The sequence below is a fragment of the Lathamus discolor genome, chromosome 11 (genome assembly GCF_037157495.1).
Source record: "Lathamus discolor isolate bLatDis1 chromosome 11, bLatDis1.hap1, whole genome shotgun sequence".
NCBI lineage: Eukaryota > Metazoa > Chordata > Aves > Psittaciformes > Psittacidae > Lathamus > Lathamus discolor.
In genome coordinates, this window is record NC_088894.1 from 13276398 (window position 1) to 13284681 (window position 8284).

The window sequence follows — 8284 nt, forward strand, 5'->3', positions numbered from 1 at the left end:
TTGTAGGGAATTTCTAAGCCAAAATTACAGCAAGACGGTGAGAGCAAACACACGGGGGAGCACTTAGACTGCAGTAGTCAGTAGCCAAGTCCTCGATACAGCCAGCTAGTGTACCTGAGATTGCCATTTCAGAGGAAAACCTGGCTTTTCCAAACTCGGGTTTGTGCTTAAGAATTCACCATTTCCCAGAAACCAAAACTACCACGTGGAGTTTGCTAATGCCAGGACCGCAGGGAGGGTCACACACTCTGTCTGTGCTTGAAAAGAGGAAAACTCCCAGGAAGTGTCAGGATCTTTAACCACAAAGAAATGCTGCGTTTTGAAGCCTGTTTGCATGAATTGCCATCTTTTATTTTACTGCCGGCTGTAGAGTTAGAAATTTATCTCAACAAGCCTTCTCATCTATTTTACGTTGCCTATTTGCCATCATTGGCGCGCTGCTCAGCAAACCTCCCTGTTTGGAAAGGTACCTCCTGAAATACAGTTTTGAGACTGAAGTGGGTATTTAAAGGGTCCACCACGCAAGGGAAGCACTTGGCCTCCATAATAGATTTCCTGTATTTGCAGACTTTTTATCAAGTTTACTCAGTAAACATTTGTGACACAGATTGAATGATTTAATTTTGTCAGTGTTTGCACTGATAGGGCATTGAGGAACATTGCTTAATACACAGCCAAAACATAGAAACAGCCATTACAGAGTTTTGTATAATTGAGTTTCTATTTAATGGTGTTTGTGCTCCTGTTTTCAAGCTGGAAATGTGATCTATGCCCACGCTTCATTAAAGGTGTGTTGTAAGGCCGTTAGTAGCAATGACGATCATACTTGAGTTTCTTTAATTTTTGCATTATTAAGGAATCCCTTCCTCATTCTCCTATAACAAACTCCAGAATTACCCTCACAGAGGGAAATGCTTCCTTCCCTCTGCTGTTCCAGGAATAACTCTTACCTTTTTGCAGCCATCAGCTCTACCACAAACCTCTTTGCTATACCCAGTGGAGCATCTCCTTCATCCTCCCCAGCTTTGCTCACCACAAGGGAGTGGAGAGTGCTGCGTTTAATAAGACCCAAGAGAGAACAGGGGAGGAGGAAAAAGTTTCTTATGCACATACACGTACACACGGTAAGGAAATAGCACTGGAGACAGCGTTCCTCTGCCACTATGCTGGAACAAAGAAGTGATTCATAACTGAGGCTGGGGAAGAGTGTGGGTGAAGGGAGAGGAAGGCAGGAATTTTTATTACCTATTAACATGAGGAGTTAAATTTTGTCATTGAAATTAGTGCTATTTGACTTATTTATGTGTTGGCTTACGCAGGTGGTGAGTGCTGTGGTCCTTGGAAGTCTACAGGCAGGTTCTTGTGCCTACACAGCCTCCCTGGATGCTCATAAGGCTGTGTTTATGAACATTTCAAATGGCAAATAACAGTAAGTGTCCTTCTAGCACTGATGTTTATTTATAGTCAGTAGGGTTAATGGAAAATTGGTATTATGATGATTTAAGAGGGGATTTTACTGCAAAATAGAAAGATATCGCAGCGCCTGCATGCATCACATGGATAGATGAAAAAATTTTTGTATTTTAGTTGCTATGAGTGAGTTCAATGCACTTAACAAACAAAAAAGTCGATATTGTGATCTGCATTATCTAGATATGGAAATGGAGCCAAAAGATGCTACTTCTCTGACCATGTCAGGGGCAAACACACCATCTTGCTTATGCAGTTCCAAGCACACAGTGTGCTGCAGGAGTCTCAGCTACATAATATCTGTGGAGTTCTCATATTAGGAAACACCTGGCAAGCAAGGAGAAACAATACTCACGTTAATCAAACAAATGAACTAAAAATATGGTAGTTATAAAATGCTGCTTAATGTTATCTGACGGACAAACCCGTACTGTTCTGTGCAAAAATAATCTTTTCTCTCCAGTCTATTACACTTCCTCATGTTCCTGCAGCAGGGTGGAGAAGGTTTTCAACAGTTTCCATCTGCAAGGATGTTTTAAATAGTCTTCTACAAATGTTTCTTGGGAGAGTGATCAGCTACATGGGCATCGATTCTCTTCCGAAAGAAGGAGTAATAACTGTCAGTATAAGACTGCTGCTGCAATGCTCCAGACCAGCTCGACCATTGAGCCAAAATAATGATTTTGATTGCCAAAAACATCAATAAAACTGAAAATCATTTCAGGAGTCTCTTGAAGAGCAAGGTGGGCTACACTTCAGTGCCCAGCTCAGCTGAAGTAAGCATAAGGTGAAGCATACTGAAAGGAAAAAGAAACCCAATTTAAACTACTCGCATGTGGCACTGGTGTTAAATTAACTGCAGGTAGTCAGGAGAGGAACAAGGTAACATCTCCAACAAGGCATTCATTTAATAAGAAATGGTGGCCATACAAAATGTTCATTTGTATAAGAAAAAGCTAGTTGAAAGCACAAAATTATTGCGTATCTTTAACATGAAGCGACACCTCAGCATGGATACTTCGCTCAGCTTTGCTTTCCAGTCTTACAGAAGGATAGAACAGAAATGAAAAGGGTCTAGGGAAGGTAGTGAAAATGATTAAGGGAATAGAAAGCTGCAGTGTGTGGAGAGATTAAAAGATTAGAACTATATATCTTAGATGTTAGAGGAATAAGGGGTGATGATAGATATAAAAAATAGCAAAGTGTTTAAAGAAGTTAAGTCAAGAACTCCTTTTCCTTGAGTAAGAGGTGCATGAAATTAAAAAGCAACTAATTTAGACCTTTTTTCTACACTTAGCAGCAGGGTAGCAATGCTCAACAGAAGACTGGCATCTGTATGAATGATTTCTAAGTGTATATAAGGAGTACTAACCTATGAAAACCATCAGGGTCATGAGCTCAGCCCAGCCACAAGTTTCTGAAGTCTGAATGAAGGCATCTTAGTTCATTAATGGATTTATTGCTGAAGCAGCAGGCAGAATAACTTTCAGAGAAAAATACAATTTTATGTATCTCTGTACTGAGATAGAGATCAGGGTTTTTTTCCTCTATTTCTTTGGAACTAATGAAGTAGAAACTTCTCTGTGTGAAATCTACAGCAATAGGAATTATCCTCTGCATGTTTCAGTAGATATCTTAGATCCATTCAAATAAGATGCCACACCTTTGCTAGGAGACTGTTGCAGTTGCAACAAGACAGTGAGGAAGAGCTTTCTGAAATGCATCTTTAGCTGACTGCTCCTTGTCCTGTCTGGGGCAAAATCAAGCAGCTCAGTGTGTGCTGGCTTCAGATAGTGCTGGGACAGGTGAGACATCATTGCGTTGGGTACCACGGCCCAGCTCCAAGCAGGGGAAGTCAGGGGAAGTCTGGGCTTCACAGGCACAAGGTAAGGAATCGCGTGTTCAGCCTCATAATGAGGGCCCTGTGCAGCTCCCCTGACTCTTCTTCATGGGTACTGGAGACTGATGGGAGGCACTGCTGTCAGCTCAGAGTTGAAACAGAAAGCTGGTCCTACTCTCTGCCATTTATTAAATTATATTTCACTGAAGCAACAGCAGTCTGGGCTGGGCATTTCCAGGGGATTGTTTCACTCCTCAGACGGTTAATCACTTGCCCTTTGACCTCTTGCCTTATAACTCGGCTTGACATGTCCTGTAATTACTACTTGGAGAGTTTTATTACTTAATTATGCTATCAGCTATTGCAGTTTAACATGCCATCAATCCCTCCTGACCGGCCCCTCTTACACCCCCAAACGAATCTCCCCTTTCCGTCTCACTTCTCTGCAAATTTCTACAAAGTAAGGCACCGCACAATTTGTGCTTTGATCAATAAGGTGTAAAATTTTCTAATGTACAAAATACTTGCCCATTTTCTCTGCCTCTCCCACTCCTCCACTTCTGAGCCTTTTGATTTCAGACTTCTATAATCTATAGAGTCACATTTACCAGTGCTGGCATAAAGCAGCCAAAGCGCCTCATTCTTTTTACTATATCTCCTAAAACCAAATTAAGACTCCAGCAGACAATGTTGGCTCATGTGAGCATCTGCCTGGCACTTTGTGGGCTGCTTACAGAGCACTGAACCACTGCACTGTGTCCTCCCATGGGCCAACAGGGCAGCCTTTTTCCAGCCAGTGCATGTTTGCTCAAGTCATGAAACATTTCATCACGCTTTAAAGACCAGCTTTACTGTTGTTGTGTCGCTGGAGGAAGATGAAGAAGACACTGCTATGCCGTTTGGGAGAGTTTGGTTTTGGGGAAGAGCTCTCAGCCACCTACTATTTCTTATCCTGTGGACCTTCTATAAGAAGAAGCATGAGGCTGAGGTTCTGTAGTGGTTCCTGAAAGCAAAACACAGTGAAATATGATCTTAAACCAAGTTGGCTCTCATTACCAGTCCCCAGTGCAAGGGTGCACTGATTTATGACAACCTCCCAAAGCTGCTTACAGACTGGTTGACAGCCCAGACAGACACAGATTCTTAATAGCATTCAGTGCAGACCCATCCCCTTCCACCTCCAACATCTCCCCTGCACCAGGACCAGAGCTCAAGATAAATCTGCTGTGCCTGCCCCAAGGGAATTGTCTCCCAGCCTCCTGCAGCTTGTAAGGGTTGTTTCAGGAGATAGAATTAGTACCTTGATGCTCAGTATTGATCTCTGTTTGATTTATATTCCCTTGATCTGATTTTCTTCTTGGCATCGTGAGTATAAATCAAAAGTAACACCCACAAGAGGCAGAAGTTATGCTGGCTTTAAACTTGTGTAAGTGAGATTGAGGTTCCTTAACTCCAGCTTTCCTAGTGAGAAGGGAGAGCAGTTTTTAAGATCAGCTGCATGGCTCATAGGAGGACAAAATAGCCAGGCACTGCAGATTGCAGTCTCCAGCCATTCTTTTAAATTACTTCTTGAACCTGGAGTTCAGGGGAATGAGTTCCTGGATCTCTCTCCTAGAGTTAGTTTTTCCCCTTGAAACATCCTTATTTGCTACATCCAGCAATTCTCCCTTTTGGACTTTCATGTGGGGTTGAATAAAGTTTTTCTTGTGGGATGTGAGAAGTTAGTAGGGACAAGACAAACCCTTTTGCAGCGTGATTTCCAATGCATGACCATTTTATATTGAGACAAGAGCCCACAAAGACATCAAAACTCTGCAATCACTTTTCATTTCCATGGGGTCCAACATCTAACATTTCTTCTCCAACTTCACTGGCCACTCATAGCTGTATCCAAGGGATTAATAAGGCCTTGAGATTCTCCTTACAAAATTTGGTCCATCTTTCTAAGACCACTTCCAAAGCATCCATTAATTTACCCCGAAACTCTGTTATGAGCTGAAGAGCTGCTGCTTAATGAAAAGAGGAGGAAGAGTGGTCTACATGCACTATTTTTCTTCATCGTGGCATATGCACGTAGGGTTGATGAAGGTCTGCAGGGAGCAAGCTGTGGAAGTCCACTCCAGGTAATAGAACCAGTGTGAAAGATTTATAAAGGAGAAAGCTTCCAGGGGGTCCCCAGGCAACACTCTGCAGCAACCCGTAGCTCCTGATGTGACTGATGGAAAAAGTAAGTGTATCTGAGCGAAGGCCATGGACCATAAAAGGCTTTGTAGACAAAATGGGCCTTCTTAATTAAGTTCTGTGCTTTCACATCGCCAGGAGGGAGGACTGCTTGACTGTCAGTAGTGAGCACACAGCCTGCTGCTCTTTATTGTCTCCTTCAGGCCCAGGTATTCTTCAGCACCTCCTCGACACTCTGACAAAGCACAGAGAGAGAGCTTGGAGTAAAAGCATTGCAAGGCTTCTAAAATTTTATTTATTTTTAAATCAAACATTTAAAAGGCAGGTACCTGTGGGTGTAGCGCAAATTGCTCATATAGTATTAGTGTTACCATAACTTGTTTAAATTTGATCTGAAATATAAATGGTCTGAATTTACAATACCTGCTTGGGGAATAATCCCAGCCTTTTTTAGTCCTTTACCTTGAATTATTGACTATCATGCTCAGTTCTCAGGTGATGGAATAAAGTTGATAGACAAATGTATTTGCATGCCAGTGCTCTGAAACCATCTCAAACCCACCCTGGTTTTGTATCTTTTACACCAAGCTTTGACAGAGCCCTTCACTTGGGATTAAACACACACCCTGGGGGAAGGCTCTCCTTACTCAAAGACCACCTTGGGGCAGGAGGCAGCATGTGCCTGAGATTTTTGCACTATCATGCACTAAGTATCATCTGAGAGCCTTGGGGGAAGGATAAGAGAATCACTGCAGGCAAAGCAATGCCTATTCAATTTGCTTTCAACACATTGTCAGCTCTTTCTTGTATTCACTGTCTTCTGTTAATGAGAAAAGGAAAAGGAACTGATGAGAGATTGGTTTCTCCAGTCTAAGCCTTGATGCACCTTGTTCGAGCAGCACATTATACACACTGCATTGTGCTGGGTAGATGAAATCAATGGGATCTTTTATTTTGACAACATCTCATTTCTTAGGGTAAATAATAAGCACATTTGGTGAAATTCCAAATGGAGCCTTGGATTAGTTATAGTTTCTGCTGAGAAACCAATTACTCTAAAGTTTGAATGCTCTTTGAGATTGCAACACTTGCTAAATTGGGTTCAGAGAGCACTGGGTGGACAAAAAAGGTACCTGCTTTTATTATTCTATATTGGAGCATGTATGTGTATTCAAACAAAGAGGGCAGGATAGAAAAAGCCATTTCCCTCCAAATACCAGTCTGCATTTCCAGGTGACATCAGATGGAACCGAAAAAGATACAGGGACAAGCAGAGATTTGAGATGAGTTTTGCACATCCCTGCAGGATACAGGATGGAAATATGAACGGCTCCCTTTGATTAATGTATGCCCAAGGTCACACAGGCAACTGTAACAGTCAATAGCAATCAGATTACTGTAATGTATTATTCAGTGTTTATGATGGTGGATTTGTATAGTGCCCATGAGGCAGCTTTGATCCCCTTGAAATGTTTTCTGAATGCCTTTTGGGACTGCCACAGAGCAGAGGCACTGGCGCAGCATCTCTTGCTCACGTTCTTCCTGTCAGCAGTGTGTAATTACCCACTTCTGTTGTTTCTGTGTGGACACATACTTGGATTTTATTGTTCTGCAGCTGGTTATCAGACTGGCTTTTATGCCTCTAAGGGTTATAATATCATAATACTTTTAATTGAAGGTCCCAAGTGCTTTACACATACTGCTTCATTAGGTTTTGCTATAAATTGGTGATAGCTCTATCTCTATGAAGTTCTTCGCCCACCAATGAGCATGCAGTACCCTGTAGGATGCAACATCACTCTGTGTGATAGGTAGATAATAATGCATAATTTATACTCAACTATCTTGCTCTATGGAGCTTTGAAGATATTTCAAGCCCCCTTCATATTTTTTAAATGATTTTGATAAATAATCCTACAAATAAATTCTGAGTGGTTTTTTCCTCTGTCCTTTGGAAGGAGTAAGGAACTAAAGGGCTTTTCTTCACATATAGGGCAATCCTTTGAAAAGCAACAGTGCTACGTAATGCAGCGTGTACAGCTGAGTGGTTTTAGGCATAGTTCTGCACAGGTAACTTTTACAGTTTGCTAATCAGCAATCTGTTGGCCAGTGGGATGTCAGGCTTATTCCATGGTGAGTTTTATTGAACACAGACACATGCCTGAACCAAATCTGCCTGGGAGGAGGCTGATGTGGATGCGTGAGGGACCATGGGTGCATGTTTAGCACACAGTGTGATCACAGGTACTAGAGGCTGGTGGTGTCCCTGAAGGAGAAACCCATCACTATCCTTCAGCTAAAATGCTGTTACTCCCAGACAGAACCTGGCAGGGCAGGATGCAGAATGAAATGAGAAATCTGGAAAATCCCCGGTAGGAAGCTAACATTAAGGTTGCTGATACACAATAGGTAAGCAAACCCTGTGTAAATCTCAGGGAAGAGGAGGGATATAGAAGGGGGAGTGGGTGTTGTTTCTTACTAAAAGGAAACTTGCTGAGCTAGTTTTATTAAATGTGAAAATGCAGAAACATTAAACCTTTACAGTATGTGGTCACTTTGTGATATATATCTATATCTCTGTATCTATGTATCTATAATGTCTACGTCATCTATATAATATCTATATCATCTATACCTGTATCTATATCTACTCTGGTAAATAATTTTAATTGCCCACAAAACCTCCCTTGAAAACTGCCTCACTTTAGTTGCCCTGGAGCTAAGCCATTTTACATGGGTTGGGAAGCATCTAGAAAGCTGTGCACAACAGGCATCAGTGCGCAATGTCTAGTT